We start from the raw sequence: 26028 nt of genomic DNA on the forward strand, positions 1-26028 counted from the left end.
GAAACATCTCAAATCTTTGCCTGACCCCTCCACATCCCATCCTGTGAATTGTGCAGTGAATCACTGACTCTAACTGGTAAACAGTGGCGCCTCCCTCCTGTGTTGAGACCTCCATTCAGCTCACTCTTTGACTCCCTCCTTCCACATTGCCTGCCCTGCGGTGCTATCTCAAGCAGTTCACTAGTTCAGTAGTTTTTCCAGTCAAAAGGGAAGGAAATATGCTAGGTTGTTTAACCGTTCCTCCTCGCATGTTTTAATTGCTCTGGAAGGACTTGGGACTCTAATTGCATTAGAAGGGCTATGGCTTGCATTAGAAATGGATAAAGCTTAAACAAAAGAGCCTATGCTTTAAGCTAGGGAAATATACACGGTTAACTTTCATAAAAATGACTGCTTTCCTGGAAGATGTTTGGGGTAAGCTAATGAATCAGGTGAAATGGTAATTATGTCTTAGAACTACATAAGAGGGAGATAATGCAAATATTATGATCTTTTTTGAAAATAGATTAGCTTAGACACACTATCACTCATATTCATATCTGCCTATAAGCTCCAGTGTACCGTGTGACCTTTCTCTTTGTTTGACATGAGCAATGATGATGATCCTTCAGCGTTTCAGATTTTGACAGAAGTGTCAAATTATTTACACTACAAGTTTGACCCTGAAGCAAACAATGTTATAACAAAACTCGTACTGTATCTATTTCTGTTACTCTGCTCTGTATTAGAAAAATAGCATGTTTTTTTTTCATCAGCATGTCTTTGTTAAGAAACGAGCAAAAATATTTAGCATATCACATTTAGGATTGAATGATAAGAACAGGGTTATCTCTTTTGCACCTTGACTCGTGATGTTAACAGCTTCCTGTCATCAGGGTTAGTTGTGTAATATGGCTAATGGGTATTAACGTGGCTCTGACTATGACCTCTTTTCCCGAACATTTCATTCAGTTTAAGACTTTTCTTTTTCAGCTTAAGACTTTTTTTTAACTTCATACTTTTAGATGGTGTGGAATAACAGGATCAAACCCAAGATGTAGGTTGTCGATACTAAAAAAAAGGTGGTTATTGTCAGAGGAAAACATTATTTCCAATGGATTTGAACAATTTTCTAAGGAGCAGCAAAATTGCTGGTGGCTGTTACACAAACACTGAGGCCATTTAGAGTGTTGTTTCTGCAAAATGGAGACTTCTCTGTGGGAACGAGCAATTCAGACACTTTTTAAATATATTCACTGTACATACTGTAGAGTACAGAATAGTCTGACCATAAGTGCCACCGAACACGCCTAAATAATGTAAGCAAAGACGACATGAAAGTTGCATGTGTCATCCTTGCTTTGTCAAATTAAGAACAGCCTTTTTGCATATAATCCCCATTGAGTCCTTTTATGACTATATGGGTTGAAGTAGACAGTCTTCAGTAACACATACAAATGTAGTATGTTCTTTCAAAGGGCACGTTGTTTTTCTAGTTGACTTTAACATGCAATAAAAATGACTTGATTTGTTCCCGGTCCTTGATGTAAAGAGCTGATTGAGAAAAGACGTACAGTAGCAGTCTTGATTGCTTGTCGTCACATCCAGCTCCAATTGAAGGAGAAAAAGTCCCAAAGAGCAAGAATTACAACATAGATAATTGAAAATACATCAGAGGCCTCAATTAACCATAAATATGTCCTGAGTAGGCCTCGGTGCCTATACCTACTGGCCTGTCAATGGAAGCATGTATTTTGTTCTTTGATATTTTGAATTGTGTTGTCCTTCGCTGAGGAAAATCCAGGCTAAAGGCTACTCATTAGTTCCTCATTAACAAGCTGCCAACTTCTTTCTGAGCACTCTCTCCAGACTTGAGAAAATTAAAAGTAAACAGAAAAAAGGGCCTAAAAAAGGGCCTATTCAGTCAGGCGTATCACAGCATGTAGACACTGGGGTGAGGCCAGTAGTGAGATAGCATATGTGAATTTATATCTAGTTAGTGTCATTATGGTTCACTTAGTGAATATTATTTTATTGGAATAAAGCCTAACATGCATTCTGCCTTGCATTTTGCCATCATCCAGAATCATCTGCATACAGGTTTTGATTTAATGGGCCCCCTACTAGTGAACCCTAAATGGGTCAGGTTTTGATTTAATGGACCCCCTACTAGTGAACCCTTAATGGGTCAGGTTTTGATTTAATGGACCCCCTACTAGTGAACCCTAAATTGGTCAGGTTTTGATTTAATGGACCCCCTATTAGTGAACACTAAATGGGTCAGGTTTTGATTTAATGGACCCCCTACTAGTGAACCCTAAATAGGTCAGGTTTTGATTTAATGGACCCTACTAGTGAAACCTAAATGGGTCAGGTTTCGATTTAATGGACCTCCTACTAGTGAACCCTAAATGGTCAGTGAGTATTGGTGGTAGGTCAGTATTGTTTCAAAATAACGATGTACTTATTCATTTAAAATTGATGATAGGACTCATTTATATTTAATGCACAAGATGATACACAATTGCTTTTTACTTTATTGAATATTGATCATGCCTTGCCTTTTCAAATCACACACATCCATAAACATACATTTGCAGCAGTAGGCTCCCTGTTGCATTGGTAGACCCTTCCAAGCCTGTCCGTTGGCTGTGCATATTATCGATCTCACTGGACTTGAGTGCATACACAGTGCACACAGTATTCACACTCAAACTAAACTCAAACAACAGCATAGACATTCGCCAAGGTATAAAATATATTAACTAGTTAAATCCTATAGCTCTTCCAAGAGTAATAGAATGGGATGATGAGTTGTGTTGAATTACGTGCTAATAAAATCATTTTAGTATATATAGCAGACACTCTATTGAAGAACTAGGAGCCAATTTGTATGTTGATGTAATTTCATTGTATATTACACCAAAAAGTGTTATACAAATATAAGTGAAGTGACGGAGCATAATGCCTTTTCCGCTCCACTGTTAAGATGATGTATACAGTATGCACATTGAATCACTTCATATTTATTTCACATAGCCATTTAATTGTCTCATTCCTTTGAACGTAAATGTGATTATATACCAGATCATCACAGTGAGTCAGCCATTTCCTCCCCATTTCCTCCTCTCCCAACTCACTGATACATTTTTGTTCTGTTCATTCAGTTCTATCTCTTGTCAAACTTAAGGGAATGAGTTTTAAAAGGATATCTTTATGCATATGTTAAACTCTTTGACCCTTTCATTATTATGGTTGCGGCAGTGGCAGTGTACTTACTAGGGGGGAGGGCATGTACAAACTGTTCTGTCTTATTTTGCAATGAAAAAGTCTATGAATCATATCCAACTAATCTTGTTTCTTCTTGTTTTGAGAAGACATAACTTAACAAGACAATAGTTTCAGTGACCTGCAAACTTGTAGCTAACTGTGATAAAAAAGAGAGTTAAGATTGTGTCATCACCAAACAGATGTTCTCTCACAACAGACAAACAACATTAACTGTCACCACACCTGTGATAGGTAAACAGGGTTGAGGAGTAACTGATTACATGTAATCTGATTACAAAAAAACTAATCAGTTACGTTACCAGCAAAAATATTGAAATCCGATTACAGATACTTTTGAAAAAATAGATGATTATTTATTGGATTACTTTTAATTTCAGAGAAAGGGGATACCTATTCAGTTGCACAACTGAATGCATTCAACCGAAATAGGTCTTCTGCATTTAACCCAACCCATTTGAATCAGAAGGTGTGGGGGCTGCCTTAGTCAACGTCCATGTCATCGGCGCCTGGGGAGCAGATGTTGGGGGTTAACTGCCTTGCTCAAGGGCAGAACGGACGATTTTGCCCCCTTCCTGGCTCAGGGACTCAAACCAGCGACCTTTTGGTTACTGGCCTACGGCTCTTAACCGCTAGGCTACCTGCCGTGCAATTCAGAAAGGATGTTTGCGAAAAAAATGACCATTCTAAGAAATCTAAAGGGGTAGGCTTTCAAACATGACCCTTTTGTCCTACTGAACACATTTGTAGTGGTTTAGAGTGATTGAGTCAAATGTTGACATCAAACAACCCAACATCTGTTGCACGAAAAGATTAGTAAGCCTAATGAAAAAGTGCAACCACGTCATGCCATTGAGGAGATTACTTAAATAGAATAAATAGTCAGTCTAGTTTGAGTCAGACAGTACATGTACTGGTGTTCTAATAGGGAGCTACTGTACTCTACTGTACAGTGCAATGGAATGGAGGATACCAGGCAAGTAACACAGTTAATTTACCTGAACATGATTTAGCGAATTAATGAGACCATTAAAGAACATTCTTAAAAATAATAACATACGTTCATGTCACTCTTCATAATGATTTTCCTGTGATGAGGAAAATAATTGTTTTCAGCCCAAAGTGAAGGAAATTTGAGATTATCATGAAAACTACTAATGATGTTTATCCTTTTGAAATGATTATGTTACTACTGCTGTTACTGGTTCTGTTACTACTGCTGTTACTGGTACTGTTACTACTGCTGTTACCGGTACTGTTACTACTACTGTTACTGGTACTGTTACTACTGCTGTTACTGGTACTGTTACTACTGCTGTTACTGGTACTGTTACTACTGCTGTTACCGGTACTGTTACTACTGATGTTACTTGTACTGTTACTACTACTGTTACTGRTACTGTTACTACTGCTGTTACTGGTACTGTTACTACTGCTGATACTGGTACTGTTATTACTGCTGATACTGGTACTGTTACTACTGCTGTTACTGGTACTGTTACTACTGCTGATACTGGCACTGTTACTACTGCTGATACTGGTACTGTTACTACTGCTGATACTGGTACTGCTTACTGCTTCTGATGTTTGTCATAGTTTTTTAAAGACGGTTCTGTTACTTTTCATGGATTTGGAGTGCTGAAAGATAAACTTCTGTTTTGGGTGATTTGGTAGGTTATTGCTAGGTTAGGTATGTGGTTTCCCGAGGGCTGAAGAAGAAACACTTTATTAAATCTTCATGGCTCTGCACACTCCAAAATCAGGCAGAACCAAAATAATTTGTTACAAGATGACATCTTTTCATAGATTGCCCGGGAGGCAAAGGCTTTCGTCAGTTGGCATGCTGGTTCAAAGATGCCCACTTTTTCCACTAGTGAAACTTTAGCAATTATTATGCGGTCATCTCACTATGCTGTTGGTACCAAATCGGAGAAGTAAAAGATTGAACTTTCCACCCAAAACATATTTCAAATGCCAGCTTTTTCTGAAATGACGACAATTATCTGTCATTGTGCTTCTATTCTAAATTCAGATTTAGAGTGCTGTGTTAGGTTAACCTCAGGTTAACCCACATGCCTGTTATGATGCAGGCCAAACAGAAGATGTCTATTATGAATACTCAGACCTTCACTGTGGTGAGGATTATATCTTCATTCCCTTCTCTGACTCAAGTGAATAAGAAATAAACATGTGTGCTGGTTGGTTGCAGTGACTGGTTAGCCTACACACAGATATTGATCAGCTATGCACGCTATCACTCTGAGAAGTCTCTCTGATCTTTTGTTTGCTTTGTCAGAGTACTGCTGACCCATATCAAGCAGATCAAATCCCATTTAGCATCGTCAACATTGTAATAAAGACCAAGTGGATTAGGGCTGCTACAATGTATACACATACACATACTTACAGTACACAGATTTGGACCTTTTCAGATGGCTGTCTAGGGAAATCTGAATATTAATCCAGATTTATTTCCACTGCGATAATACTCTCCTCGGCATATTTTGTTGTTCTACCATTTTGTGAACTCTGTACTAGACTGGAACCTGTGCATTTTGTGTGCCTATGAATTAGGCCAAAATTACTCTTCTGTCCTTGTATATCGTTGGTTATGCTATAGTTATCACGTTTCATGAGAAGACCCAGATGCAGACAGTGTCGAAGTAACAAAAGTTTATTACAAAAACGGGCTGGCAAAATGACAGGTCAAGGGCAGGCAGAGGTCCGTTATACAGATCAGAGTCCGAAAGGTACAGAACGGCAGGCAGTCTCAGGGTCGGGGCAGGCAGAATGGTCAAAATCGGGAAAACTTTAGAGAAAGGAGCAAGGGGAAAAACGCTGGTAGGCTTGACGAATAAAATGAACTGGCAACAGCCAAACAGAAAACACAGGTATAAATACACTGGAGATAATGGGGAAGACGGGTGACACCTGGAGGGGGGTGGAGACCATCACAAAGACAGATGAAACAGATCAGGGTGTGACAATAGTTGATATTCAAACCAACAAAGATGGCAGACCTGTGCTATATTTCAGCATGAACTAATCTCCCAGTTAGGTTTTCCAACAGGAGCAACAGTCTCAAAGCGACTTATTACCTCCTGGATATAATAGTGCATTTGGAAAGTATTCAGACCCGTTGACTTTTTACATTACAGCCTTATTCTAAAATGGATTCTTATGGCTGAGATCCCGCTAACGGGATCGATATGACAACAGCCAGTGAAAGTGCAGGGCGCCAAATTCAAACAACAGAAATCTCATAATTAAAATTCCTCAAACATACAAGTATTTTACACCATTTTAAAGATACACTTCTTGTCAATCCCACCACAGTGTCCGATTTCAAATAGGCTTTACGACGAAAGCACCACGAACGATTATGTTAAGTCAGCGCCAAGTCACAGAAAACCACAGCCATTTTTCCAGCCAAAGAGAGGAGTCACAAAAAGCAGAAATAGAGATAAAATTCATCACTAACCTCTGATGATCTTCATCAGATGACACTCATAGGACTTCATGTTACACAATACATGTATGTTTTGTTCGATAAAGTTCATATTTATATAAAAAAATCTCAGTATACATTGGCGCGTTATGAACAGTAGTTCCAAATACATCCGGTGATTTTGCAGAGAGCCACACAATTTACAGAAATACTCATCATAAATGTTGATGAAAATACAAGTGTTATACATGGAGCTTTATATAAACTTCTCCTTAATGCAACCGTTGTGTCAGATTTCAAAAAAGCTTTACCGATAAAGCACACCATGCAATAATCTGAGTACAGCGCTCAGAGACAAAAACAAGCCATGTTGTGTAGTCAACAGAAGTCAGAAATAGCATTATAAATATTCACTTACTTTTGATGATCTTCATCAGAATGCACTCCCAGGAATCCCAGTTCCACAAAAAAAATTTTGATTTGTTCGATAAAGTTCATAATTTATGTCCAAATACCTCCTTTTTGTTCGCGCCTTGAGTTCACAAATCCAAATTCATGACGTGCGAGCAGACGAGCAGACGAAGAGTCAAAAAGTTCCGTTACAGTCCGTTGAAACATGTTAAACGATGTATAGAATCAATCTTTAGGCTGTTTTTATCATAAATCTTCAATAATGTTCCAACCGGAGAATTCCTTTGTCTGTAGAAATGCAATGTAAAGCAAGCTAACTTTCACGTGAACGCGCATGGCCAGCTCATGGCTCTCTGCCAGACCTCTGACTCATTCCCCTCTCATTCGCCCCCACTTCACAATAGAAGCATCAAACAAGGTTCTAAAGACTGTTGACATCTAGTGGAAGCCTTAGGAAGTGCAATATGACCAATATCCCACTGTATCTTTGATAGGCAATCAGTTGAAAACCTACAAACCTCAGATTTCCCACTTCCTGGTTGGATTTTTTCTCAGGTTTTTGCCTGCCATATGAGTTATGTTATACTCACAGACATCATTCAAACAGTTTTAGAAACTTCAGAGTGTTTTCTATCCAAATATACTAATAATATGCATATCTTAGCTTCTGGGACTGAGTAGCATGCAGTTTACTCTGGGCACCTCTGGGATCCTTATTCATCCAAGCTACTCAATACTGCCCCCAGCCATAAGAAGTTAAATAGTTTTTTCCCCTCATCAATCTACACACACCCCATAATGACAAAGCAAAAACAGATTTTTAGAAATTTTTGCAATGAATACATAAGTATTCAAACCCTTTAGTCAGTACTATGTTGAAGAACCTTTAGCAGCAATTACTGCCTCGACTCTTCTTGGGTTTGACGCTACAAGCTTGGCACACCTGTATTTGGGGGGTTTCTCCCATTCTTCTCTGCAGATCCTCTCAAGCTCTGTCAGGTTGGATGGGGAAAGTCGCTGCACAGCTATTTTCAGGTCTCTCCAAAGATGTTTGATTGGGTTCAAGTCCGGGCTCTGGCTGGGCCCCTCAAGGACATTCAGAGACTTGTCCCAAAGCTTTTCCTGGGTTGCCAGCTCTAGGAAGAGTCGTTGTGGTTCCAAACTTCTTCCATTTAGGAATGATGGAGGCCACTGTGTTCTTGGGGAATTTCAATGGTGCAGAATTTTTTTGGTACCCTTTCCCAGATCTGTGCCTCGACACAATCCTGTCTCGATCCTCTACGGAAAATTCCTTCGACCTCATGGCTTGGTTTCTGCTCTGACATGCACTGTCAAATGTGGGACCTTATATAGACAGGTGTGTGCCTTTTCAAATCATGTCCAATCAATTGATTTTACCACAGGTAAACTCCAATCAAGTTATAGAAACATCTCAAGGATGATCAATGGAAACAGGATGCACCTGAGCTCAATTTTGAGTCTCATAGCAAAGGGTCTGAATACTTATGTAAATAAGGTATTTCTGTTTTTATTTGTAATAAAATTGCAAACATTTCTACAAACCTGTTTTATCTTTGTCATTATGGGGTATTGTGTGTAGATTGATGAGGGGAAAAATTATGTAATACGTTTTAGAATAAGGCTGTAACGTAACAAAATGTGGAAAAAGTCAATGGGTCGGAATACTTTCCGAATGCACTGTAGTCTCTCGGAGCTCTGCTCTCCCACATTTTGCACTCCCATCAGCATTTTGTGTGAATAGAATGTGTTTCATAAGCCATTGGACTGAATAAAAGAAATCAATAAGCAATCTGGGTGATAATTAATTAGGGAGCAGGGAATGAATTACTGTTCCTCCTTTTCCCCAAGATGCAGGCCAGAGTCACACTTGATTTGGGAAGTGGTTTGTTTCTCCATTACAGCGTGCTCAGTGTTTCTGATGTGAGCCAATGAGCGATAGGAGCGCAAAGAATTGGGCTATTGTCGAGAGAGGTGGCACTCGGTCGCCAACAATGACATGATCAATGCTTGGGCCAGTGGTTACTGCCAAGAGAATTCCCTTCCCTCCCTTAGTCAGTTGAGTCAGTTGTTAGGATAGTTACAGGAAGCTCTAGCCTGGTCATACATCAGTGTCGCAGCTTTGAGCTTCCCGCCTGCCACACGCAGATGCTGTCGCAGCTTTCAGCTGGACTGAGTGTTATAGCTACCAGACTTTTCTTCCTTCAATGTTGTTGTAATATGTATTATTGGAAATACAGATTCAGACCTCTGGAAAATCTTAAATAAGTGCTAAATTACCAATTATATTTGTGACGTTTTGATGTCAAACACAAGAAAATAAACAGCAATCTAATGTTCTCCTTTCTAGTCCTAGAGAGCACAATGAGGCATACCCATGCTAGTCAGAATACATGTCTTCCATTTCAGTGGTGGCTCTGTTTTGTCTCCCATTTCAACATTCAATTAACATTTAAGCCCATGGGTATCTCTATTGCCTGTTGCACACACTCTGAAAGGCTTCCTCTGTTTTCCTCAGTAGCCTACATGCTCCATGCTCTTGTCTCCCTGCATACATGTACAGCACACTACAATAATCTCAGGCCCAATAACTCCCTCTGGCTGTGCAACATGGCATTCTTTCCTCTCTTTCCTCTTCCTAACTCCCTGCTCCAAATGAGTAGGGAGCAGACTTATCTCCACAGGCTAAAATCCTGCTTCTAATCCTGAAGCCCTTTCCCCATGGCTGCTATACTCTCCCTGGGCTCTGCAGCCAGCAGAATGAGACCATGGTTCAGCTGCAGGGGGAACAGGGAGGAGACTGGCATGACTGTTGGCCCACAACCACTCCCTGCAACCCCCAATGTAGCTTTAAAATAGAAAACTATATAACCAAACAACCAACCAACACACAGTTAAACTAAGGATCATATAAAACAGTTATAACTGGTATGGCAGTTATTTTAAAGTATCAGATGTGATTACTTTGTACCCCAACATTTGTTTGGAGAGTATGTCGGGGAAACTGCAAAAAAAGGTAAGGCCGGACAAAGTTGAATTACTGTTTAACGGATGCCCCGTCTCACTTTTCTCCACACCCAGAAAAAATATTCAAAAAAATCAGATGTGTTCTTTTTTGGCCAATATATGCGGCTCTTTGTTTATAATGCACTGTCTGCCCCCTTAATGCACTGTCTGCTCCCTTGAGGCTTTCCCAAGTTGATGCCCAAAAGACCAAACCGCCTCAGATCACGCGCTCAGAACATATTTGAGCCTCGGATTGGACAGTGAAACACACACGCAGTGAAACACACCTGCAGACGATGTGCAGACGTTTCATTTCTCTCTCATGCTGTCATGGCTGTAGCTAGCGCAAATTCCTACTATTTATGTGTCCAGGTTAAACGTGGGACGTCCCTCATTATAACAAACAATCGGTTAAATTCATGGTTATTGCATCATTTTCAGATCTATTAGAAGCGATTAAAAGACGAAACAACAATGTAATTTAACCAATTGACTGGCCATAGATCAGGGCATTCATCAGCAAAGACTCAGTGCAAGATTATAGTATTTTGGACAACCAAATTGAAGTCAAAATGATTGATGAAATCGAAGTGTGTCAGCTGTATGGTGATTTGCGATTCATAACTTGCCGGTACTACCAGTAGTAGTAGGCCAACTGATAACCACGACGGAATGCGTTTGAAGTGATGATGCGCCGCCAAGAAACAGCTAGCATGTCCAGCAAAGTACAGTACATCGCCAGTGGCACACACACACTTCGTGCAGATCAGCAGGTGGGGGCTTTTCGTGGCAGCCAGACGAGACAATCGAAGGAGGATGCGGTGAGCAAAGTTACTGGGCTCAAATTTAGTCACGCTTGCTCTATATAGATGGATGCTTCTTATTGTGCATGTTATAAACAACTTTTTTTTTTGATGATGATGAAAGGTTATACTCTATGGCTGGATTTATATATATTTTTCCAATGCTACATTAGTTTGGCAGACCTAACTTGATTGACCCTCTTTCTACAAGGTCTAGTCTATGAGAGGCCTAATAATATTTGTATGAATATTTTGTTAACGCCTAGGCTATAGAGATGCATTCAGGTAATGAACTCATTATTATGCATCAACATTTTAATTTGATTATAATTATTAAGTACAAGTACATTAGAGTGTCTAGTTTGAGAAACAGACGCCTCAAAAGTCCTCAACTGGCAGCTTCATTAAATTATACCCACAAAACACCAGTCTCAACTTCGACGCTGAAGAGGCGACTCCGGGATGCTGGCTTTCTAGGCAGAGGTTCTCTGTCTAGTGTTTGTGTTCTTTTGCCCATCTTAATCTTTTCTTTTTATTGGCCAGTCTGAGATATGGCTTTTGTTTTGCCTACAATGCCAGCATCCAGGAGTTTACAGCTACAATAGTCAGTTACAACATTAACAATGTCTACACTGTATTTCTGATGCTTTTCTTTAAAAAACAAAGACATTTCTAAGTGACCCCAAACTTTGGAACGGCAGTGTAATTTTTGGGGGGCTCACTCGCCTACACTTCTGGGGAGAAAATCTGTTAAACGGTGAATCAATTTTGTCTGGCCTAAATGGTGCTCTTTAGATGTGGTTGTTTCAATGTGGATTTTGGTAATTCAGAGCAGGATAGCAGCAGAGGAGCTAGGTGGGGAATCAATGGAGATGGGGAATCAATAAAGCATGTTGGTGGTCTTCAAAATTGACTGGGGTCAACAGTGAATCCCGAGGGAGGGTCATCCTATGGGCCCCAGTGCTGAATGTTACACTGCATGCCCTCACTACCGTATCAAACATGTATGCCATGGAAATTTACCAATTAATACTTTCGCTCAACAATGATGATGACATTTGACCTCAGTTGGTAGCGACCATTTTTTATATAGTCACCGTAGCGGTTGATGAGTCCTTGTGGTGACATCTTGGAACTGGCGATCAGCTCCACAAGAGGCCTTGTCCAAACCTTCAACAATGTGTCCTTAGTTGGCTTATGAAAGGCCTAAATGACTCCAGTCCAGTGTGAGAATTACTGGGAAGCGAGGGGGTCTCAGCTGCCCTGAGGGAGACATGAGCTCCCCTAAATGCAACAAAAGTCTAACTTTGGGGGGGGTGTCTACATATTGCACATTTAACTATTATTCTATTTGTTTAAAACACAATTTATACAGATACAGTGGTAAATATGAAAATACATGTTTATTCCAAATGAAACGAAAACCCCCACCTCTCTGTCATGGTTAAACCATTTTTTCCCCATTTGGCTGCACTTACAGTGCATTTGGAAAGTATTCAGACCCATTGACTTTTTCCACATTTTGTTACGTTACAGACTTACTCTAAAATGGATTAAATTGTTTTTCCCCCTCATCAATCTACACACAATACCCCATAATGACAAAGCAAAAACAGGTTTAGAAACACAAATGTATATATAAAAAAAAAAAAAAGAACTATCACATTTAGATAAGTATTCAGACCCTTTACTCAGTACTTTGATGAAGCACCTTTGGCAGCGATTACAGCATCGAGTCTTATTGGGTATGACGTTACAAGCTTGGCATTCCTGTATTTGTGGAATTTCTCCCATTCTTCTCTGCAGATCTTCTCAAGCTCTGTCAGGTTGGATGGGGAGCATTGCTGCACAGCTATTTCCAGGTCTGTCCAGAGATGTTCGATCGGGTTCAAGTCCGGGCTCTGGCTGGGTAACTCAAGGACATTCAGAGACTTGTCCCGAAGCCAATCCTGCGTTGTCTTGGCTGTGTGCTTAGGGTCGTTGTCCTGTTGGAAGGTGAGCCTTCGCCCCAGTCTGAGGTCCTGAGCGCTCTGGAGCAGGTTTTCATCAAGGATCTCGCTGTACTTTGCTCCTGTCATCTTTGCCTCGATCCTGACTAGTCTCCCAGTCCCTTCTGCTGAAAAACATCCCCACACCATGATACTGACACCACCATGCTTCACCGTAGGGATGGTGCCAGGTTTCCTCCAGACATGATGCTTGGCATTCAGGCCAAAGTGTTCAGTCTTGGTTTCATCAGACCAGAGCATCTTGTTTCTCATGTTCTGAGAGTCTTTAGGTGCGTTTTGGCAAACTCCAAGTGGGCTGTCATGTGCCTTTTACTGAGGAGTGGCTTCCGTCTGGCCACTCTACCATAAAGGCCTGATTGGTGGAGGGCTGCAGAGATGGTTGTCCTTCTGGAAGGGGATTTTCAAATTCAAAATACAAAATTTTTAATATTAAACATTAATGAAAATACAAGTGTCATACATCAGTCTTTGGCTTAGAAGCTTGGTAATCGAACCGTTTTGTCCGATTTACGATAGGCTTTACAGCGAAAGCATAGCATTTGATTTTCTGAGGACAGCACCCCGCATACACCAGAATTAAAAACATTTTTCAAACCAGCAGAGGCGTCACAAAAATCAGAAATAGCGATAAAATAAATCACTTACATTTGAAGATCTTCCTCTGTTTGCATACCCAAGGGTCCCAGCTACACAACGAATGGTTGTTTTGTTCGATAAAGTCCTTCTTTATATCCCAAAAAGGTATGTTTAGTTGGCGCGTTTGAATCAGTAATCCACCCATTCCACTCGTTCAACATGCAGACAAAGGATTCCCAAAAGTTACCGGTAAACTTTGTACAAACAAGTCAAACAACATTTCGAATCAATCCTCAAGTACCCTAATATGTAAATAAATGTTAAAATTTAAGACAGAATGTAGTATGTTCAATACCGGAGATAAATAGCGAAGTACACGCCCTTATTCAATCGCGCCACAAGACTAGAGTCCTAATGAGGGACACCTTGGAAAAACTACAACTACTTCTTCATTTTTCAAAAAACAAGCCTGAAACCTTTTATGACGACGGTTGATATCCAGGGGAAGCCATAGGTACTGCAATCTGGGTCCTTTTTGGTTGGAAATTCAATAGGCCAACATAGGAATGGCCTGGGAGCTCAAAAAACACATTTTCCGGATGTATTTTCCTCTGGTTTTTGCCTGCCATATCAGTTATGTTATACTCAGACTATATTTACAGTTTTAGTGTTTTCTATCAATTACAACCAATTATATGCATATCCTAGCTTCTGGGCCTGAGTAACAGGCAGTTTACTTTGGGCATGTCAGACTATCCAAACTTCCGAACACTTCCCTTTAGCCCAAAGAGGTTTGGCAAATCGGTTAGGACATCTACTTTGTGCATGACACAAGTAATTTTTCCAACAATTGTTTACAGACAGATTATTTCACTTATAATTCACTGTATCACAATTCTAGTGGGTCAGAAGTTAACATACACTAAGTTGACTGTGCCTTTAAACAGCTTGGAAATTTTCAGAAAAATATGTCATGGCTTTAGAAGCTTCCGATAGGCTAATTGACATCATTTGAGTCACATGGAGGATGTACCCGTGTACCTGTGGATGTATTTCAAGGCCTACCTTCAAACTCAGTGGCTCTTCGCTTGACATCATGGGAAAATCAAAAGAAATCAGCCAAGACCCCAGAAAAAAAATGTTGGCCTCCAAATGTCTGGTTCATCCTTGGGAGCAATTTCAAAACGCCTGAAGGTACCATGTTCATCTGTACAAACAATAGTATGCAAGTATAAACACCATGGGACCACGCATTCGTCATACCGCTCAGGAAGGAGATGCGTTCTGTCTACTAGAGATGAACGTATTTTGGTGCGAAAAGTGCAAATCAATCCCAGAACAACAGCAAAGGACCTTGTGAAGATGCTGGAGGAAACAGGTACAAAAGTATCTATATCCACAGTAAAACGACTCCTATATCGACATAACCTGAAAGACTGCTCAGCAAGGAAGAAGCCACTGCTGCAAAACCGCCATAAAGATTGTACGTTTTGTCCTCTGGTCTGATGAAACAAAAATAGAACTGTTTGGCCATAATGACCATCGTTATGTTTGGAGGAAAAAGGGGGAGGCTTGCAAGCCGAAGAACACCATCCCAACCGTGAAACACAGGGGTGGCAGCATCATGTTGTGGGGGTGCTTTGCTGTAGGAGGGACTGGTGCACTTCAAAAATAGATGGTATCATGAGGTAGGAAAATTATGTGGATATATTGAAGCAACATCCCAAGACATCAGTCAGGAATTTAAAGCTTGGTCGCAAATGGGTCTTCCAAATGAATAATGACCCCAAGCATACTTCCAAAGTTGTGGCAAAATGGCTTAAGGACAACAAAGTCAAGGTATTGGAGTGGCCATCACAAAGCCCTGACCTCCATCCTATAGAACATTTGTGGGCAGAACTGAAAAAGTGTGTGCGAGCAAGGAGGCCTACAACCTGACTCACACTATCTCTGTCAGAAGGAATGGGCCAAAATTCACATACCTTATTGTGGGAAGCTTGTGGAAGGCTACCCGAAACGTTTGACCCAAGTTAAACAATTTCAAGGCAATGCTACCAAATACTAATTGAGTGTATGTAAACTTCTGACCCACTGGGAATGTGATAAAATAAATAAAAGCTGAAATAAATCATTCTCTCTACTATTATTCTGACATTTCACATTCTTAAAATAAAGTGGGGATCCTATCTGACCTAAGACAGGGAATTTTTACTAGGATTAAATGTCAGGAATTGTGAAAAACTGAGTTTAAATGTATTTGGCTAAGGTGTATGTAAACTTCCGACTTCAACTGTATGTCTATGTATGTGTTTGTGTACAGTACCTTTTAGATATTGGGGGCATCCTGTGATGTGCTTTTGTATTGCTTTAAGAGCGAGTTAGCTAGCATGCTCTAATTGTAATGATCTCATTAGCACCCTGCTAATTCACAGTTATTTTCATACAGTCAGACGAATCACGAATCTACAGCCATCAACATACTGTTGTCCTGCACATTTAACCTCTTATGGCTGAGATCGGCTAAGATCCCGTTAACTGGATAGATTTGACAACAGCCAGTGAAAGTGCAGGGCGCCAAATTCAAACAACAGAAATCTCATAATTAAAATTCCTCAAACATACAAGTATTTCACACCATTTTAAAGATAAACTTGTTGTTAAACCCACCACAGTGTCCGATTTCAAAAAGGCTTTACGACGAAAGCACACCAAACGATTATGTTAGGTCAGTCTAGTCACAGAAAAACACAGCAATTTTTCAAGCCAAAGAGAGGAGTCACAAAAAGCAGAAATAGAGATAAAATGAATCACTAACCTTTGATGATCTTCATCAGATGACACTCATAGGACTTCATGTTACACAATACATGTATGTTTTGTTCGATAAAGTTCATATTTATATCCAAAAATCTCAGTTTACATTGGCGCGTTACGTTCAGTAATGTTTTGCTTCCAAAACATCCGGTGATTTTGCAGAGAGCCACATCAATTTGCAGAAATACTCATTATAAATGTTGATGAAAATACAAGTGCATGGAACTTTAGATAAACTTCTCCTTAATGCAACTGTTGTGTCAGATTTCAAAAAAGCTTTACGGAAAAAGCATATATCATGCAATAATCTGAGTACGGCGCTCAGACAAAAACAAGCAATGCAGATACCCGCCATATTGTGGAGTCAACAGAAGTCAGAAATAGCATTATAAATATTCACTTACCTTTGATGATCGTCATCAGAATGCACTCCCAGGAATCCCAGTTCCACAATACATTTTTGATTTGTTCGATAAAGTCCATCATTAATGTCCAAATACCTCCTTTTGTTAGCGCGTTCAGTTCACATTCCAAACTCACGAGGCGCGGGCAAGTCCAGGCGAAAGTTCAAACGAAAAGTTCAAAAAGTTATATTACAGTTCGTAGAAACATGTCAAACGAAGTATAGAATCAATCTTTAGGATGTTTTTAACATAAATCTTCAATAATGTTCCAACCGGAGAATTCCTTTGTCTTTAGAATTGCAATGGAACGCAGGTCGCTCTCACATGAGCGAGCGTGATCAGCTCATGCCACGCTGGCAGACCCATGATTCAATCAGCTCTCCTTCCCCCCTCCTTCACAGTAGAAGCATCAAACAAGGTTCTAAAGACTGTTGACATCTAGTGGAAGCCTTAGGAAGTGCAATATGACCATATAGACACTGTATATTCGATAGGCAAGCGGAACCCCTAGCCATAAGAAGCTTCATAATGTCAAAAAATGTGACAGGTGAAATGAAGAACCGGATCTGCTTTATCTCCTAACATATTGCACAAGTTGACTGCAGGTTTTTACTTAAAAGTAGCTACAAATATTAAAATGTAGTTTCAATGGTATTGACAGTATTGAAAAAACATCCCATGGCTATTTCCAAATAGCCTGGTATACGGTATATACGGAATACAGCCTTATCTACTCCAGTGTAGACCTGTGGTTTCATTTCTGACAGAATTCGTTAAACAGGTACAGGGCAAAGAGCATATTGTCAGCAGAAAATGTAGCCTATGATGGACATTATAAAACCATACCCTTCTCGTAAAAAGGAGCCCATATTTATTTCATGGATGTTACCACAACTCATGGTCATTTCCAAAGGTGCCCCAGCATCATACAGAGTGTAGTGTCTCTCTCTCTCTCTCTCTCTCTCTCTCTCTCTCTCTCTCTCTCTCTCTCTCTCTCTCTCTCTCTCTCTCTTCTTTAAATGAACATGTTGACACTAATGGGAGAGGGAAAGAGCAGATGCCTATATTATTAATGCCATCCTTTTCCCTTTCAATTACATTTAACATGACACTGAATGACGGTGCAAACTGGCAGAGAGGCAGTGCTTCACATGACATTAGCCGACGTCTTTGCCTCCCAGTTCATAGAGGTAATTGGCAACAGGAGTGACAGTGGGAGCGGGTTCTTTTTGAAGAGCACCTCTGAATGCTCTGTCAAATGATGCTCTATCGTTTTTAGTTCATGGAGTAACCAATATGGGCCTGTCACACGCTTCCTTCCTAAAGGAATAACAGACAACAGGGCTTTTAAATGTGTCACTTTTTTTCTGCTGGCCCCTCAGTCAGCCACGTCCGTTTGAGAGCAAAACTGGCATTTGTGTCCATAGATCATTTTTTGAAGCAGTTTACAAATCATGTTTTGTTTCTATCACTGACATTAAGTTGAATATTGAGCTTTCGGGGAATTCTATACTTTTTAAGTAACACCATAAGTAATAGACTTTTCACAGTGCAATTCACAGTTGCATTTCATTTATAAAGATTACATTTTTCTTCCTCCCTTTTTATTACCTGAAAATGGCAGTTTACATAATATTGAAGCACAATCAATTATTATATATTTCTCTCAGGTATTGCTGTATAGATATATTTTTTTATTGAATTGAATGTGATAGTCTAGTACTGAGCAGTTGGAAAGTTTATACGCTCCTCTCTTTTCTCCTAATTGTTCAGGAGGGAGTAAATCTGTTTACCTGATTGATCTTAAATCTCAATATGCCAGTCATATCCCCTACCTTTAAACAATCCCTAGTTCTGAGGAATATTAATAATTCTGCTGGAAAGTGGAGTCACGTGTGCTGTTGCTTGTAAGCATGAAATTCAGCCTGCAGCCCAACTCTATTGAACACAATTACAAGCTGTTGGAAGGAACATAGAATGTTCTTTTGATTGGTCCACCCCCAGGATTTGAGCACACAGCTGAAAATGCTCCGGGATGTCTCCCTGAATTAGGGAAATAAGAGAGGAAGAGATTGAAGACTGACTGACACACACAGTCCTTCTGAAACAATATGCAGCGTTGCCATGATCATTGTGGGTGGAAAGAGAAGGGAGGGGGAGAAGCTGTTTTGTGCTTTTTCAAACCTACAGTACAGTAGCTAGCTCTGAACAGTGGGTATTGGGTTCAAAGGTATGAGATGGTTCTTCAGGGATTTTGTTTTTGTTCGTGCATCCTACACTATCCTTCGTTTACCATTGAAATCCTCTGAAATTAGGCAGATTGGATTAATATTTTCTGCAAAGTAATTGGTAAAATGTCTAATAGAAAGTTCACAATTTATTTAGTCCGGGTTGTCATACTATCAACAAACTACAAGTATCTGTTGACAAGCAACTGCTTGCTAAGGTTAGGGTTAGGTTTAGAATAAGGGTAAGGGCAGTTGTCACCAACCGGTTGATCGCGATCAACTGGTCGATCTCCAAGCCATTCCTAGTCGATCACCAAATATTTCTGTAAAAAACCCAATGATAAAGCCTGTTTTTGTAATTTGTTTTGCGCTGTTGGCATTAGGTGCACTTGATTCAGCAGCCCTAGTGCCGGGAAGGCAAATTGTTCCCATTTTGAACCATTTCATGTGTCTGAAGGAGGAACTCTGCCCAGAGAGCAAAGAGCTGCTGTTTTTATGAATAAAATCATGTTTACGTTGTTATTCAGCACTGTCGACATTTTGTTCAACAGTTTTATAAGCCATAAAATGTACAATCTCCCTACTTCTACTCATGCTACATCCAGCACCGCAGCTGCAATGAATGAGTATAGCAAAGTGTTTCGATAAGCTTGCATTGTTATTATTTGTGGCTTGTTGCTTTTTTAATGTAAAGGAATATTTCACTTTCTCTGGTCATTGGACTAACAACATGAATTGGTGCGTGATGCAGAAATAATGCAGTGCGACTTAAGTTTCGCCATCAACTGCAAGACTCTGTCCTCTATTCTCAGCGGAGGGAGGGAGAGAGGAGGGGTAATGAGTTGGGTGAGAGGCAGCCTCACTGCTGCTCCCCCCCTTCCCTTCAGACTGACCATCAGATGCAGGCCATCAGTCCGGTAAAAAACTGTGACTCACAAGTAATACAACAAATGATCTATTATTTAACATTTAACATTTAAGTCATTTAGCAGACGCTCTTATCCAGAGCGACTTACAAATTGGATCAGTGTGATCATATACCAAATGTTTTCAAATATAATTTCAAAAGGGTCAGAGAAGAACAACATTGGCAGGGCAATTCAAGAATAGCCTATATGCGGTGATAATGTAATGGGCCTATAGCCTACAGAAATATTTGTAATGGGTTCATGTTGCGTAGGCGTACGCTTTTGAAGTCATGTTTAAAAAATATTTAAAAATCTGAGCGGTAGATCTCGGATTGGATTTTGATTCAGAAAGTGATCTTGACTGACGACTGGGTTAGGGTAAGGGTTAGGGTAAGGGATATGTTTAGGGTTAGGATAAGGGTTAAGGTTAGGGTTAATAGATACTTAGTTCACATGTTACTGATAGTCTGTAGAGAATCTACAGATGGACTATACTAATACAAAACTATATACCTACAGTATACAGGCAGCAATTAATCCTCCCATTCAACCTGCATCCTGATGTGTTTTTGTTTATGTTTGTTTGCTGGAATGACTGCATTTGCATATCCCGTTCCACATAATAGGTCACTCTCCCGATCAGTGAATAAATAGGGACAAATAGGGATGACTGAAGAGTCTTTTCACCAGTTATAGATCATTGACTACATACTGTATACACAATGCCACATCAACCAGAGAAATAGTGATAAAGCGTTAGCCATCAGTAACGTTGCATAGACACCATTGGGTCGATAAGCACCACTGCAACCTATAATTCCGAGTAGAAATATGTAGATGGTGACTGCCATTGACACTTCTATACATCATCAAGAGTCAAGTTTCTACGGAAATCTTTATCAAGATTCTATGAAAATGTGTGCGTGCTGGTTAATTATATCATGACATTAGCCTTATCTCCAGTTGTGGAACAGGCTGACTTTTACATAGTGACATGGCAAAGGCATCCAACTTTCAGGGACGGAGGGTCCAGCCATCTGGAAACGCTAGTGTGTCTCCCTTGTCTAGACACTTGTCTAGTTAAAACAGCATCTAAGCCAAAATCCAGAGCAGCCATGACTTGGCCTGTTCCACTTGTCTCTGTGTAGTGGATGTCATTTTTTTTTTTTTACTCCAAAGTGCTTTAACACTGGGCACTACACAGTTGCACAAAGTTACACTTGATTCACTTTACTGTAGTGCCACCATAAGCCTATTGTATTGACACCGTTCAGTGCACCGCAGACGTTTTGGCTTGTGAGCAGCTTAACTTTCTGAAATAGAGACATTTTCTTGATGTTCCGAAGCTAAAGTGTCAGTGGCTGCCTATTGTGCGCTGCCCCGCTAGGAAGCCAGGCGTTCAAACCTAGCTGTCCATCATCTAGCACTAATAAAGTTAGGTACATTCAGCGGGAAGTGAAAGGGAGGCATACAGTAGGTTACCTGCTAGAAGATTATATGGGTGGAGGGGCAGCAAGGAGGGGAAAGGGGGGTATGCATGCACCCACCAAATACTATGTTCACTACTGCTTGGATTGAAATAAATCCTAATGAGTGTTGTAGTTTCATCATCATTGCCATTATTCCAGCCATGTGTAATCCCCTAGGTATGGAGCCATTTGCCAACACATCCTCTAAATGGCATCCTTTACTGAAATGAACAATTGTACTGTATATTGGCCTGTAAAATCTGGAAATGCTGAGAATAGTCAGATCTGAGATAAGTATACTTCTGTACTGTGCTGTGAGTCAGTGTCTGTGTCTGTGTCTGCGCCTGGGTTTTTCCGCACGATAATTGCCTCCGTCTTATTTGGAATACCAATGAAAATGGGCAGCACATGCCAGATTTGTAATAATTATAGTTTCCTTGTTGTTTTGAGGAAAACATCTGCCATGCTTACAGAGGGATATCGTAACAATTAAAGCATGAAAGACTGAGGAGTTGTCTGAGGTCTGCAGGGTATGCCTATCTCCCTCAGAGTCCAACATGAGAAGTTTTGTTTTTAATCACTCTGAAAACACTTCAGGGGCTGCTCGCCTGTGTTTATTCTGTTAAGTAGACTTAACATTTTGATGTGATCTGCAACTCATTTCTGATAGCAACCTCATAACCAAAACTCATCTCACAAATTATGGAAGTTAATGTTAATGTTTAAAATGTGTTAGCACTCTAGGGATTTTTTGCACACCTTGGTTTGCTTGAAAATAGGAAGTAGATATACTTGCTCAAAGGCTGTAGTACTTTGCTGTAGTCCAAAGTAAACACTGGTAATATATTGATCCATAGAAAAGACACCAGTGTTATTCTCATGAGTGATTTTTTTGTAGAAAATACATGCACAAGCAAGACTATGACAGCGAGGGCACAAATTGGACCCCAGTGGTAACACTTATTGCCTTTGGACATAGTGAACTGGACATATCATGCTCTCAACACTTTGAGTAACTACCATTCCAATGATGTGTGACAAGACCTTGGCGACAGCCAGCCAGTATACATTCCCTCTCCATGCTGAATAATTGCTTCAACATAATAATGAACTTCAGAGCTCACTGTCAGGTAAAATGGCTGTCTGAAATCACAACTGGCTAATAGGGAAAGAGATTACATTCTAGCCCACGTGAGGAGAGGTGCTGTTGGGTTATCTGGGCTCAGCTGTCCCCTCACTGCCCTTCACTAAAGATTATGAAGAACTCCAGTGCGCCCTTTAATTTGGCACAGGCTCTGACAATGGCAGAGTCCCTCAGCATCTCACCCCCCMCCCCCCCCCTAMCCYCAGMACGGGCTGAATTGGAACAGTGGTCAGAAGTTAGAGGAACTTTCGTTTTGTGATCTTCTTTTTATATTCAGCCAAACTTCGTGATAGCACAGTGATGAGGGCAGTGATGCCTTAGGTTTGGGTTTCAGATAAAAGGTGTGTAACTTAGAGGTACAGAATTAAACGCGTCACATTGTGAACTGTAAATGTCTTGAGTTTTTGAATCTCAAAGAAATAGCAAAGAAGTCTAACTAAACTTCTAACACTGATCTTACATCTTGTCATGGAATGCCAAGGAAAATATGAATAACTATTAAAGGAAATTGCTTCTTTCTTGGTTATTGGTAGAAAACGTAAGAAGTTATACCAAAATGTGTCAGCTATTTTCAAAGGGTTGTTTTGATGTAGCATGACTCCCACGTCTTTTTCCTTCATTAAATAGATTTCTTGGCGTCCAATTAATTCAATGAAACAAAAAGACATCTTACCACAAAGGACTTCATCAGTTTCTTGTCCTAATTCCGAGCCATCCTTTAATCTGAAATAAATCGACAATATCTATTTAACCAGTATACAGTCAGACAACAATCCATGTCCTACTTCTTTCCTGTGCACTTGCCAGAAACCTGCAGTGAAATGATGATAGGTAGAATATGATAGAATTGCAATTAACAAATCACACTGGGGAGTAATACGGTATTGAAGTAGACACTTGTTTTCACTGTTGACAATGAACATAATGAACAGCAGTACAGCACATATGAAAATATAGCCTTAAGAAAATGTATCCATGTTTAAAGTCAGCAAAATACATATTTTTGGGGGATAGTGGAGCATCATTAGATAAATCAAAGTTCCACCACAATGAGTTTGTGTTAAAGTTGCAATATATAACTTTTTGGGCAACCGGACCAAATTAACATAGAAATGAGAGTTATAGATCTGTCATTCTCATTGAAAGCAAGTCTAAGAAGTGGTATATCTGTTCTATGTATGCTATTTCTATGCTTCCCGTTAAGTTTAGTTTTTGCTCCTAATACTTTTGGTTTCGTACAACAGCTTCAAACAGCTGAAAATACAATATTTTTGTTATTGAAAATATATTTCACAGCGGTTTAGATGGTACAATGATTCTCTCCACTCTGAGTGCTTGTTTTGTCACATAAACTCAAAATTCAAAAGGCAGTCGCACATCTGAGCAAACCTTTTTCAGGTGCATGGCAACAGTTGAACAAGATGAATGAAAAAGGGAACCGCACACTGCTCTTGATAGTATCATTGATCTTTAATAAGCTTACGTATCGGCCTCACGGCCTTCGTCAGAGCTTTTGTGATTTAAAAAAATATTAGCACCCTTATGTAGACCTAGCCCCACCCACATCCGTTCCACGCATGGAAAGGGGTTGGAGGCGAAGGAAAAACAAATAAGTGCTACCAAATATAACAATATGCATTTCATAAATATTCAAATAAAGTGTGTAAATAAGACGTATTAAACACGTCTGTAAAACCACAATGAGGACATAGCAAGTTTTCATTAATCATTTGGTACATCGTACGAAAAACATCAGAGTAATCTTAAATAGGGACATAATTCATGTTCAAATTCCCAACATAACATACATAGGCATTTCATCATTAAGTCCTTTAGGAAATAATGTCTGGAGGGTGAAAATCCCAAAACAATCTATTTTACTCAGAGTGTTATTAGTAACCCCTTTCCATGCGTGGAACGGATGTGGGTGGGGCTAGGTCTACATAAGGGTGCTAATATTTTTTTAAATCACAAAAGCTCTGACGAAGGCCGTGAGGCCGATACGTAAAGCTTATTAAAGATCAGTGATACTATCAAGAGCAGTGTGCGGTTTCCTTTGTCACATAAACTGAAATTAGGCGAACTATAAGAATTTTAGCAACCAGGAAATGGCGGATCGATTTCTGCAAATTGCACCTTTTAAGTCCAGTACCTCCACTGGTTGCATTGTCAACTTCAACGAACATTCCCAGTGACAAGTGGCCACTTCAGTCCAGTGAGTCAGCCTTACCCTGTCTGACCTTATCAGTGGGGGTACAGCCTGCACTCCTTGACTCCGCCGGTGGCATAGCTTCGCCTTGCGCCAGCAGTCCTTTCGCTTAAGAGCACTGACCTGCTGCCATCCTGTCCATGGTGGGCCGGGGTTGGCAACATAGGCCTATGTTTACTGTATGGTTGTGTAATGTGACCTAACTGATTAATCGGGTCATGTTCTTTTGAATACATGAATACTGGAATTTCTCTGGTACTAGAATGTTGACAGAAAATACATGTGTGTTTGCATTTACTGAGGTGTTGGTCTATCTGTTCCGGTTGAGAAGGGATTTTTAGCTATTTTTACTACACATACACTATATGGCCAAGAGTATATGGACACCTGCTCGTCAAACATCTCATTCCAAAAACATGGGCATGAATATGTAGTTGGTCCCCCCTTTTCTGCTATAACAGCCTCCCTCCACTCTTCTGGGAAGTCTATCCACTAGATTTTGGAACATTGCTCCGCGGACTTGCTTCCATTCAGCCACAAGAGCATTAGTGAAGTCGGGCACTGATGTTCAAATCAAATCAAAGTTTATTTGTCACGTGCGCCGAATACAACAGGTGTAGACCTTAGAGTGAAATGCTTACTTACAGGCTCTAATCAAAGTGCAAAAAAAGTGTTAGGTGAACAATAGGTAAGTAGAGAAATAAAACAATAGTAAAAAGACAGGCTATATATAGTAGTGAGGCTATAAAAGTAGCGAGGCTACATACAGACACCGGTTAGTCAGGCTGATTGAGATAGTATATACATGTAGATATGGTTAAAGTGACTATGCATATATGATGAACAGCGAGTAGCAGTAGCGTTAAAGAGGGGTTGGCGGGTGGTGGGTGGCGGGACACAATGCAGATAGCCCGGTTAGCCAATGTGCGGGAGCACTGGTTGGTCGGCCCAATTGAGGTAGTATGTACATGAATGTATAGTTAAAGTGACTATGCATATATTATAAACAGAGAGTAGCAGCAGCGTAAAAAGAGTGGTTGGGGGGGGGGGAACACAATGCAAATAGTCCGGGTAGCCATTTGATTACCTGTTCAGGAGTCTTATGGCTTGGGGGTAAAAAGTGTTGAGAAGCCTTTTTGTCCTAGACTTGGCACTCTGGTACCGCTTGCCATGCGGTAGTAGAGAGAACAGTCTATGACTGGGGTGGCTGGGTCTTTGACAATTTTTAGGGCCTTCCTATGACACCGCCTGGTGTAGAGGTCCTGGATGGCAGGCAGCTTAGCCCCAGTGATGTACTGGGCCGTACGCACTACC

At 40.3% G+C, this 26028-nt stretch overlaps 1 protein-coding gene across 1 annotated transcript in view; it reads left to right on the plus strand.

The window, feature by feature from the left end:
- Positions 1–26028, plus strand: part of il1rapl2 (interleukin 1 receptor accessory protein-like 2) — a 323697-nt gene that overhangs the window by 130624 nt on the left and 167045 nt on the right. The gene's annotated exons all lie outside the window — the stretch shown is intronic.

This window comes from Salvelinus sp. IW2-2015, linkage group LG6.1 (genome assembly GCF_002910315.2).
Source record: "Salvelinus sp. IW2-2015 linkage group LG6.1, ASM291031v2, whole genome shotgun sequence".
In the NCBI taxonomy this organism is placed as follows: domain Eukaryota; kingdom Metazoa; phylum Chordata; class Actinopteri; order Salmoniformes; family Salmonidae; genus Salvelinus; species Salvelinus sp. IW2-2015.